We start from the raw sequence: 10,523 nt of genomic DNA on the forward strand, positions 1-10,523 counted from the left end.
TGTATGTACGTTTAAAAGATTAAATAATACATAGACAGATTGGAGAATCTCGGTGTCCAATTCCACCCAAGGAGTTAGCCATCGATATGGTACTTAACTCGCTTACTAGTTCATACCAACAATTCATTATAAACTAAAACATAAACAATTTGGATAAGACTTTGATGGGACTACACGGCATGCTTAAAACTATTAAAGTAGGTGTGATGAAAATTTGTGGCTTAGGCTCCATTGCTCATGTCTTGGCCATTGGTTATGGTGGCGCTAAAAGGAAGAAAAGTTTTCATCTCAAAGGAAAGGAAAAGGTCAAGGTTGGACAATCTAACCAAGGTCTCAAGATAAAAGTTGATTCTGAGATAGCTCCCACAAGTGATCCGAATGAGGTCATTTGTTTCTACTGCCAGTAAAAGGGGCATTGGAAACGTAGTTGCCCGAAATATATTGAGGATTTCAAGAAGAATAGAGTCAAGGATTGTGGCTCCTTATGTATGTTTATGATTGAACTCCATAGTAGAACAACTTCCAATTCTTAGGTCCTTGATACAGGGTGTGGTAATCATATTTGAATTGATATGCAGGGTCTAAGGGAAAGTAGGAAGCTAAAGCATGGGGTGCGCAAACTAATCACAGGAAACATACGTATTATTGTTGTTACAAGGATTGGGGACTACGAGCTCATGGCGACTAGTAGTGTTTCAATTAGATTATTATATTGTTGTTACACACCATAAATGGCATGCAACGTTATTTTATTTTACAGATTGTTTAAGGGTGGTTTCCGTTTTGTATTTGATAATGATAATGGAAGTATTTTGGTTTACAAGCATGATTGTTTTTGGCGACCTTTTTTTATGGTCACTAATTGGATAGAATGGTGACAACTTTCATTAATTACTTATTATATTTTGTGACAGAATGAGTCACCACATATATAGTGACCACCAAAATTTTGGTACTAAATCATTTAATGAATACTCCTTCTACTGTTAGTGTTAGTAACTACATCATTTTCGTTACTAATTTGCATTTTTCTTGTAGTGATTTAAACTTTTTGATCATTAACAAGTAAACTTCATATGACCATATCATTGAGCATTATTTAATGTATCATGCATATTCACCATTCATACATTAATAACAATCATATAAACTAAATAGATATTGTAGGCTTTTTTTTGTGCACGATGATGGATTACATTGAGTGCCACATACTAACAATTTATATGGTAATGGTTTGTTAGTGAATGATCAATAATTTTTTCATATATATGCATATTAACATGAATAAAAAATAGGTAAATTTCATATTTATATTGTGAATGTCAACTAAATGAAATATAAAAAAAATCGTATTTTATACATTGATATAAATGTTTATATTTAGAGCATAAAAATGAAAAAACTAAGTATTAGAATAATTTATAGTTATGATCAGTGGCGAGGCTACATACATCAAAGGTGGGTCACTCGACCTAGGGGTGAGCATTTGGACCGGTGGACCGGACCGGACCGTTTTTTTGGACCCCCGGGCCGGTTCTCGGTTCTAGGAATCCATCAAAACCGGTCCGGTTTTTTTCCCGGTCCGGTTTTTTTCCCGGTCCGGTCCAGTTTTTACCGGGTTTAGAACTGGTTGGACCCAATTTTTAATTTTTTTTGTAAACTTTAAACAATCATAACTCATTCATTTTAAGTCGGATTGACACGCGGTTTTTTCCAACGTTTAATTTACAGTTTGTAGATGAATTTAGACTATAATTTGGTTGATTTTGGTATTATATTCAATGAGTTACAGTCTTTCAAAGTTGAGCTATCAAAGCTGAAAAATTTCAGCTTTTCAGCAACGTTTTTAAAATTTTGTAATATGTGAAAAATTTTAAACAACCATAACTCATTCGTTTTAAGTCGGATTGAAACGCGGTTTTTTTGGAAAATTTAATTTACAGTTTGTAGATGATTTTTCGACTATAATTTTGTTGATTTTGGTATTATATTCAATGAGTTACAGTCTTTCAAAGTTGAGCTATCAAAGCTGAAAATTTTCAGCTTTTCAGCAAGATTTTTAAAATTTTGTAATCTGTGAAATTTTTTAAACAACCATAACTCATTCGTTTTAAATCGGATTGACCTGTGGTTTTTTCCAACATTTAGTTTACAGTTTGTAGATGAATTTAGACTATAATTTTGTTGATTTTGGTATTATATTCAGTGAGTTACAATCCGTCAAAGTTGAGCTATCAAAGTTGAAATATTTCAACTTTTTAACTATTATTTGAGACTATAGTTCTGAATTTTATATTTCTTTGACAGATAAATCATATGAAATGGATTTTGGTGAACTTGATTTATATGTTAGTTGCTTTTATTTGGAAAATTAATTTGTAAGTTATAATATTATAACATCAAGGTAGATTAGTTATGCATGAAACGAAAACGTAATTATTTTTACAAGTTGTATCGTATCGAACCCAATAACGTATTCATTTTAACGAGTTCTATCAAACCCAAAAACTTATTTTAACGACTTGTACTCTATGCAATTAAAGTTGTACCGGTCCAAACGGGTCCAAGAACCGGAAAACCCAGACCTGGACCCGGACCCGGACACGGACACGGACACGACACATCCGGCCCGGTCCACAGTCCACTATATTCTCCATAACCGGTCCGATCTAAGAGCCGGTCCGGTCCGGTTCGGTCCAAATGCTCACCCGTAACTCGACTCACCTATTTTTTTTATTTTTATAAAGGATTATATAAAAATATAAATTGTGAACTACCTTAAATATTTTAAATGAATCATCTTAATGCTATTGGCAAAAAACAAATATGCAAAAATCAAGATTTTCAAAGCTTATCTTTGATTTTTTTTATTGCTTTCATTTAAATAGTGAACCATATTGTTTTACATTCTAGACTCATTAGTGGTTATGATCAGTAATATTTAAGAAAACCGTTAAGTCTCATCTGGCCTCGACTAAACTTTTCTAATTAAACATGGTTGTACATATTTTTCTCAATATTTACAAATATGACACTTTTATGTTTAGCCTTAGGTTTTTTTTCCATCTAATGGACGATATTTGTTCCATGATTCGAGAAAATTTTATTTATCCAAGTAATACATTAATCTCCTTTTTAGTTCCCTTTGAAGTTATTTAGAATAACCCCACTTTTCAATTTTCATTGTACCATCTTCGATTCTCGTATCAAATTAGATCTCTACTTATTAATAACTATATTTTAGAAATTTGGAGAAAAAAACAAAAAGAAAGGAGGAATAGAAGTGAGTGAGAAAATTGGGGATGGAGAAGAAGCAAAATACCCGACAATGAGACCTTCCTCCGCTAAAACGGGTTGTATGCCCATTTTCACACTTATTCTCTTTACGGGCTCCACTTTCACATGGTTCCACGTGAATACCATTTTCATTAATAGAATTACCATTTTTAATTTGTTGTCGATCGGCGGACCTATGATAGTATGATATAATAAGAACATGTAATTATATATATACTATTAATTCTGTCTAAAATCGTTAAATTTTTTTGTAATTATTATGTATTGGATATTAATATTCTTACATATTCTTTGACTCGATATTCTTGACAATCAGTAGGTCGCGAATTTAGAAAGTAAAATCATATGGACTATTTAAGTGAAATCAATAGGAAAAAAATAATAATAATAATAATAAAATACAATTTGTATAACCGAAAAAGATATTCAAAGTTTTTAGGCTCAAGGGAGTGGGAGGTGTTAAGCCTCGCCACCTCCCTCGCTACTAAAGTGTTACCCCATTCCTTCCCATTTGCTAGCCAATTCTCCAAATGTGTCTCGCCAAAGATGTAGCGTGAAGAGAGAGGAAAGAGAAAATGGTTAGCTGAGTTATGATTGGTTGTTTCCCTTTTTTTTTTTCTATTAAGTTTTTTTATAAACTAAACCTGTTAAAATAACACACCGCCACTCCCTATCAAATGCTAAAAATTAGATTTTAAAAAAAAAGTTGACATGGCATTCAAAAAGCTGATTTGGAAAGATGCGAGGAATGTTAACACTCCCCTTAACCTTAAAACCAAGGGTGTGCTTAACTTTCACCTTATACTTTTTATGTGTCATTTCAAATTTCCATTCATTCACCTTTCAAACTTCAAAAGTCAAAAACATTTCACTACTTTTTATTTTTATTTTTTAAAATAAAGTTAATTTAATTTTAAAGACTATAATTCAAAAAAATAAATAAAATTAGTTAAAAAAACGATTAATAAAAACAAGAATTAATAGAAATAGAAATATTTCATTACTTAAAAATAAAAATTACATAATAAAAATAATAAATCATTATTAAAAAAGGACATCACTCCAAATCGTCGTACCCGTGATCTGAATCCTCGCCCGAGTCATCGACGAACATATCTGAATCTGAATCTGATTCGTCAAACAAATCACTATGTCAATACTCGACTTCGGGTTGTATGTTAGTCCAGTAAATTTTCTCCACCAAATACACACGAAGGGAGTGATAAATGTCGCGATCATGTACTTCTCTTCTATTTGCCCTATATTCTTGCATACCAAGAGCTACTTTTTCGATGTTTGGAAAAAATGTGTTTTTCTCGTAGCGACATGATGTGTATTTTTAATGCACTAGTTTTTTTATTTATAATTCATAATATATCACATGTAAATTACACCCTACAGACGGCGAACCTGATCGAGTATAATATAGTTTTAATAATAAAAAAAAGATGTCGAACTCAAGGGGAACGATAGTGAATTAATACTAGAACTTTTTATTATAAGTTATACTACATAAAAAAAAGCAATAAAAGGGGGTTTTATTATTGAATATCAAATAATCAATAACTAAACTAACTAAATAAACTGATTGGAAACGAAACACTTCGGGTACTTTAGTTTAGATTTGATTACATCTCAAAATCATGGTTAAATTCAATAATAATGTAATGGATTTATTAGTTGGTTACCGAATTCTAATGTGACTAGTTATCTTGTTCCGATTTCCTAGTACTAATAATTAATGAACAACTAAGACAATGATCATGCAATTAGTGAACAGATAACTAATTTAATATATTCGGAATATGAAAGATATAATCTAGTGATTTCTCATCAATGGTCATGACAATCAATCAAAGCATAGCATGGATATATAATACTCTCTAACACATTCAAAGTCACAGTTTAACATTACCTAACCTTAGGATTTGATCAATCTCTAGTCCTAACAGTTTAATGGTCATAAAATAATTAAGATTCAAGTTAATATAATTAGAGTGGTCCTCTTAACTACACATAACTCAACAATACGCAATCAAAATCATAACTTTAACATGATAGGTGATAATCAATCAAACACAATTAATAACCAAACTAATAAAATCCAAAATCATTGAAATCAACACATAAAATCGAGTTTCATTTACTCCAAACGAAAGCAACAGGTTTTAATATATGCATTCAGAAAGTCAAAACACAAATAGAAACAATTAGAATGCTAATCGTGGTCAGAACAGCAAACGAATGATTCATGTCATGAATCAGGTCTTGATTCCTTCAGATCTTTGCTCCATATACCTTTAACGTCCCTCCGGCCGCCTTCTAGACCCTCAAAACGGTTGAAGATATGTCATTAGGGTTAATTTTGGCTCTATTTATAGGTTACAATGCCACCACGGTGTGGAGAAAGGGTTGCTACACCGTGGGAGATGGTTTCTTCGCGTCCACGAAATTTCATGATGTCGCCACACCGTGGAAATGGATTTGACACGACGTGGGACTGGGAATCAGAATTTTTGACAAAGGAAAGTCGTCTGAAATGTTGTCTAATTTTCAGAAGATTTTGAATCCCGTCAATCGAACTTACGAGTCATGAGATATGGCTAAAACAATGACGAGGGGTCAAGCTGCCAGCAACATCCTTTTTGCGTCTTTTTCAGCTCCTTTCTCCTCCTTTTGCATCCCAGCTCCGATTTTAATTGTAATTGAACATTTCAAAGAATATTAAGTATCATATATCTTAAAATATAACAATCTTACTGAAGTATATTAGGATAATGGCCTAAAATACATAGTTAAATAAGGTGATATCACAACATTTAACTCTTCCTTCATCTTCAAGAATCATATTATGTAATATGATGCATGCATACATTATGTGATGCGGCCTTTTGACTTCGTATGGACATGCCCTAACTTGTTGTACTTGCCAACGCCTCTTGAGTACAACAAATGTCCGCTCCACGTACTTCCTAGTTGACTCTTGTGCTTGCTTAAACTTTTTTCTTTTTTCGTTGTTCGAACATGTGAACGATTTAACAAAAAAAATATGGTAGGATATATCCCATTTGTAAGATAGTAACCATGCTTATATGCTACCCATTTGCCTCAAATGGTACATCGTGCAACTGTCCAAGATAGATGTCGTTGAATACTAACCACACCATGTCTTGGGGCACAATACCCAAGACCAGTGCAAGTAATCAATGCTACCTAACGTTCCCCAGAACCCATGCTTATTTTCATGCATCATGTACAATTGTTGGACATCATTGATCATTTGTTAATTAATATATCGTTCTACGTAAACCAAAGTAATAGTTTTCGCAAACTTGTACATGGTATCCCTTGTGGTACGCTCAAACATCGTCAAATATACGTCCAATTTATCTGCTCTCGTGTCGTATGTTAAGTGACGAATTATAGCTATCTATTTTTGAATTGGAGAAAAACTTTTCTACCTCTCGCATCTCACTTCGATTAAAAATATGGAAATCGGTCTTCCAAATCGCCAACAATACGTAAAATAACTCTTTCGTCATCCGAAATCGGCATCGAAACTATTAAGCATACACGATGTCATCTGCAAAATAGTATTTTTGTAAGACGATTGTGTCCCGCTTTGTGATTTCTCTTACATGGATTCTTCTCGTTCGAAAACATAAACATGCACTTTGAGCTTGTCGGTTTTACAAATACGTCACTGTTTTTGCCATGATGGAACCGACAAATGTTGTCTCTTCTTGCACCATTGAATCAAACGAACTAGATGACGATGCCGACATTGTGGTTGAATGAGTTTTGAGAGAAGATATAGGAATTGATGTGAAAAATATCTTTGATGTGTTTGGTATTTACTATTTAGAGAGTGGTAAAGTTTTAGAATATAAAAATAATATATATATATATATATATATATATATATATATATATATATATATATATATATATATATATATATATATATAGGGCTAGGTTATAATGTGGATGGACAACTATTGTGTGGACGTGTGGATAATGTTATTTTATGAAAATTACTAAGAGAATATGTTGTTTAATAATGTGAATACATTCAATCTCACAGAACTATTGTTATTTTAATGGATTCTCACCAATTCTAATTCATTTTTGTTCTCATTCATCGTTTTTTATTTATTTTAATTCTTACAGAATACGACTCAATAAACATCCTGATAACATTCTGACAGAATGAGAATAATTAAAAAAAAGTGTATAATAACCTTATAGACGATTTAATTAGTGAAAATGCTTAATAATTAAAATAATTATATAAGATTAAACGTATTCATATTATCAAACAACATATTTTCTTTGTAATTTTCACAGAATAGCATTATCCACACGTCCACACAATAGATGTCAATCCACATTTGAACCTAGCTCTATATATATATATATATATATATATATATATATATATATATATATATATATATATATATATATATATATATTCAATCTTCTAGCCGTTGGTAATTAAAAAAATGTTTTTTTATGATAGCGTTTAATTCAATATAAAAAATACATTAAATCGTCGGGAGCCAATCACAGAGAGAGAGAGAGAGAGAGAGAGAGAGAAAGAGAAAGAGGTTATTGCACCCTCCGATCCTTTATCCTAAATCGCACCAAGGATGTGTTGTTTCTGGGTGCAGTTACGGTCACCGCATGTCCACCATTCACCCATACCGTCCGAACTTATAATTATACTCGATCATGTTTTATATCTTGATATATTTTTATAATTGTATCATTAATAATATTTTCTAAAATAACTTTTTTAATATATGACACCAAACTATCACATAAAAAGTGATCACACTTTTTGTTGCGCACATTAGTCTTTACCGACTTCATTTCTGAAAATACGGATCCACACTAGTTGTAACGGGTAAGATCAATGCAATTTAAAAGAGAAGATAAACCTTAGAAAATATTATACGATTATTTTATTTCATGATCTTTTTGGCAAGTTCTCCGATGTTGTTCAACCGATTAAATCATTTATCTTCTTTCATATCCTTAATGTAATTCTTAAGTCCTACTTTATGAACTTGAATATCATATTACGTTGGAAACTCAACGTGATAAAGCGTAGTCATTTTCATTTGTTTACAAGACTCATGTGTGCACAAGCTTTATAAAGAAGTAATTTGGTGTTGACTTCATCAAAGCGATGGTTAAGCTCTTGAATTTGCATATCAATCACCACCTTAAATACATCTACTTGATAGTGGGTGCAAGTAGTTAACCTGAAAATAAATAGAAATAGTCTACAGGCTAATGGAAAAACCTACTGCGGTGGAATCATGGAGGAATACAAAACAATTTCACAATTAACAAACTTTCACACTTAACAAAAAAAAATTCATAAATAACAATCATGAAATAACATAACAATAAAAAATATTTTTAGAGGGATAAGCCACTAAGGAGCAATGATTGTCGGAGGTGGATGTCGGAGGCCAGAACTGCCCTCTATGGTGGCTAAAGGAAGGTTGCCAACATTCGACGAACGGTGACGTGGTACAATTTTGACACCAAATTTCACATGGGCATTGAGTATAGCTCATCTAAGAGAAATACAAAAAAAAAAAAATTTTAAGCATGTACATATGCACAATTAATATAAATATATATGCATCTAATACACATTTTTTCAAAAAAAAAATTAAGTTAAAAACGAAATATTTCTTATATTTTGAAATCTTTTTTTTTAAAATATGCATACACACATTTTCATTTGTGACATCCCCAATTTTTAGAACCGAAAAAATTTATCTACGCTTTCAAAAATCATGATATATTTTATTTGTGGAAATTCCTAATATATTACTATTCTTTTGAGTACAAATGATTGTCTCAAATTTACAAAAGCTCTAAGGGTGTCTTAATCCATACACAACATATGTTACAACATAAAGACCTAAAGGTCCTTACCACTATTACAGATATTATCTTCAATCACTCAACATCCTATTCAAATCTTTAGAAGTCTAAACACCGCTACATGTGATACACATAAAACGAGTGGGTCAGGTTGGAAAACTTGGTGATATGCACAAGGTTTTCAATCCCATAATAATGTAATGATAACGAATCATATATCTCAAATCTGCAAGACCAATTGTTATCATCTACACAGATATACCATATCTATAAGACAATCTGCCCCATCCCATCAATCCTTACATATTGATCCTATGCAACGACCTCACAAGATTTATCAAAAAGATCATCGTGAACAACAAGCTGCTTCAAGGATTCCTTGGCAGTATACGAGGATCAAAAGACAACGAATGAGAGGAATTGAATAAGTCACATTGTGAACCTCTATTCATAAATACCACAAGACAATTAAGTCAGGGTTGTCATCTAGATGACTATGCCTAGCAATGGTTTGGCACCAGGTATTTGTATATAAATTTCTACCCCCAAACTCACCTTATCTGGCAAGATCACATCAAACATTCCTAGTAGTGGTGTATTACCGGAACACTCTATTTGTCAGTCTATAAAGTTCCTTCAATTACTTCATGATAGGAAACACTGACACATGAAACTCGTCTGATGACTTCGTAAAAAGAAATGACGACTCATAAAGATCATCAAAAGAAAAATGAGGGGGTATACAAATATAGCATCTCATGTATGTGAAACATACCCACCGGTCACCCAAGTCATCGATCATAATTTTAGGAAGGGGAATACAAATGTAGTACTCCTGTACGTAAAATGTACCCCACTGATCATCAATATCATCGAATAGAGTTCTACTCTCCGTTCTCATCTTACACGTATCCTTAATAAGATGCTACCCAAATCCAATTTAATTGAACTAAGCATCCCTTTTAAGGCTGAAGGTATAACTAGACAAGGTTGTAATACCCATAATCATCCCAAAGTACCTCCCTAAGTAATATATTTACAATACAAGGTAAATCTAACATCTCTTCAACTTAAATTCAACTAAGTATCCTTTAAGAGTCTTATCTCATCACTAGACAAGCCTACAATGTTTCTAATCAACCTCTAATACCAACTCTGTTTAGGCAACACTATCATAATTTAGTGTATATATTTAACATAGAGTATTAGATATTTTATTTTTTAGTAATAATACGTTTATTATTATCGTGTGATAATATCATATATACATATTATCACATGTAGAAGCATATCTGGTTCACATAGTATATATCATCAAA

Source organism: Lactuca virosa, chromosome 7 (assembly GCF_052849685.1).
Source record: "Lactuca virosa cultivar CGN04683 chromosome 7, Lactuca_virosa_CGN04683_v6, whole genome shotgun sequence".
Lineage (NCBI taxonomy): Eukaryota > Viridiplantae > Streptophyta > Magnoliopsida > Asterales > Asteraceae > Lactuca > Lactuca virosa.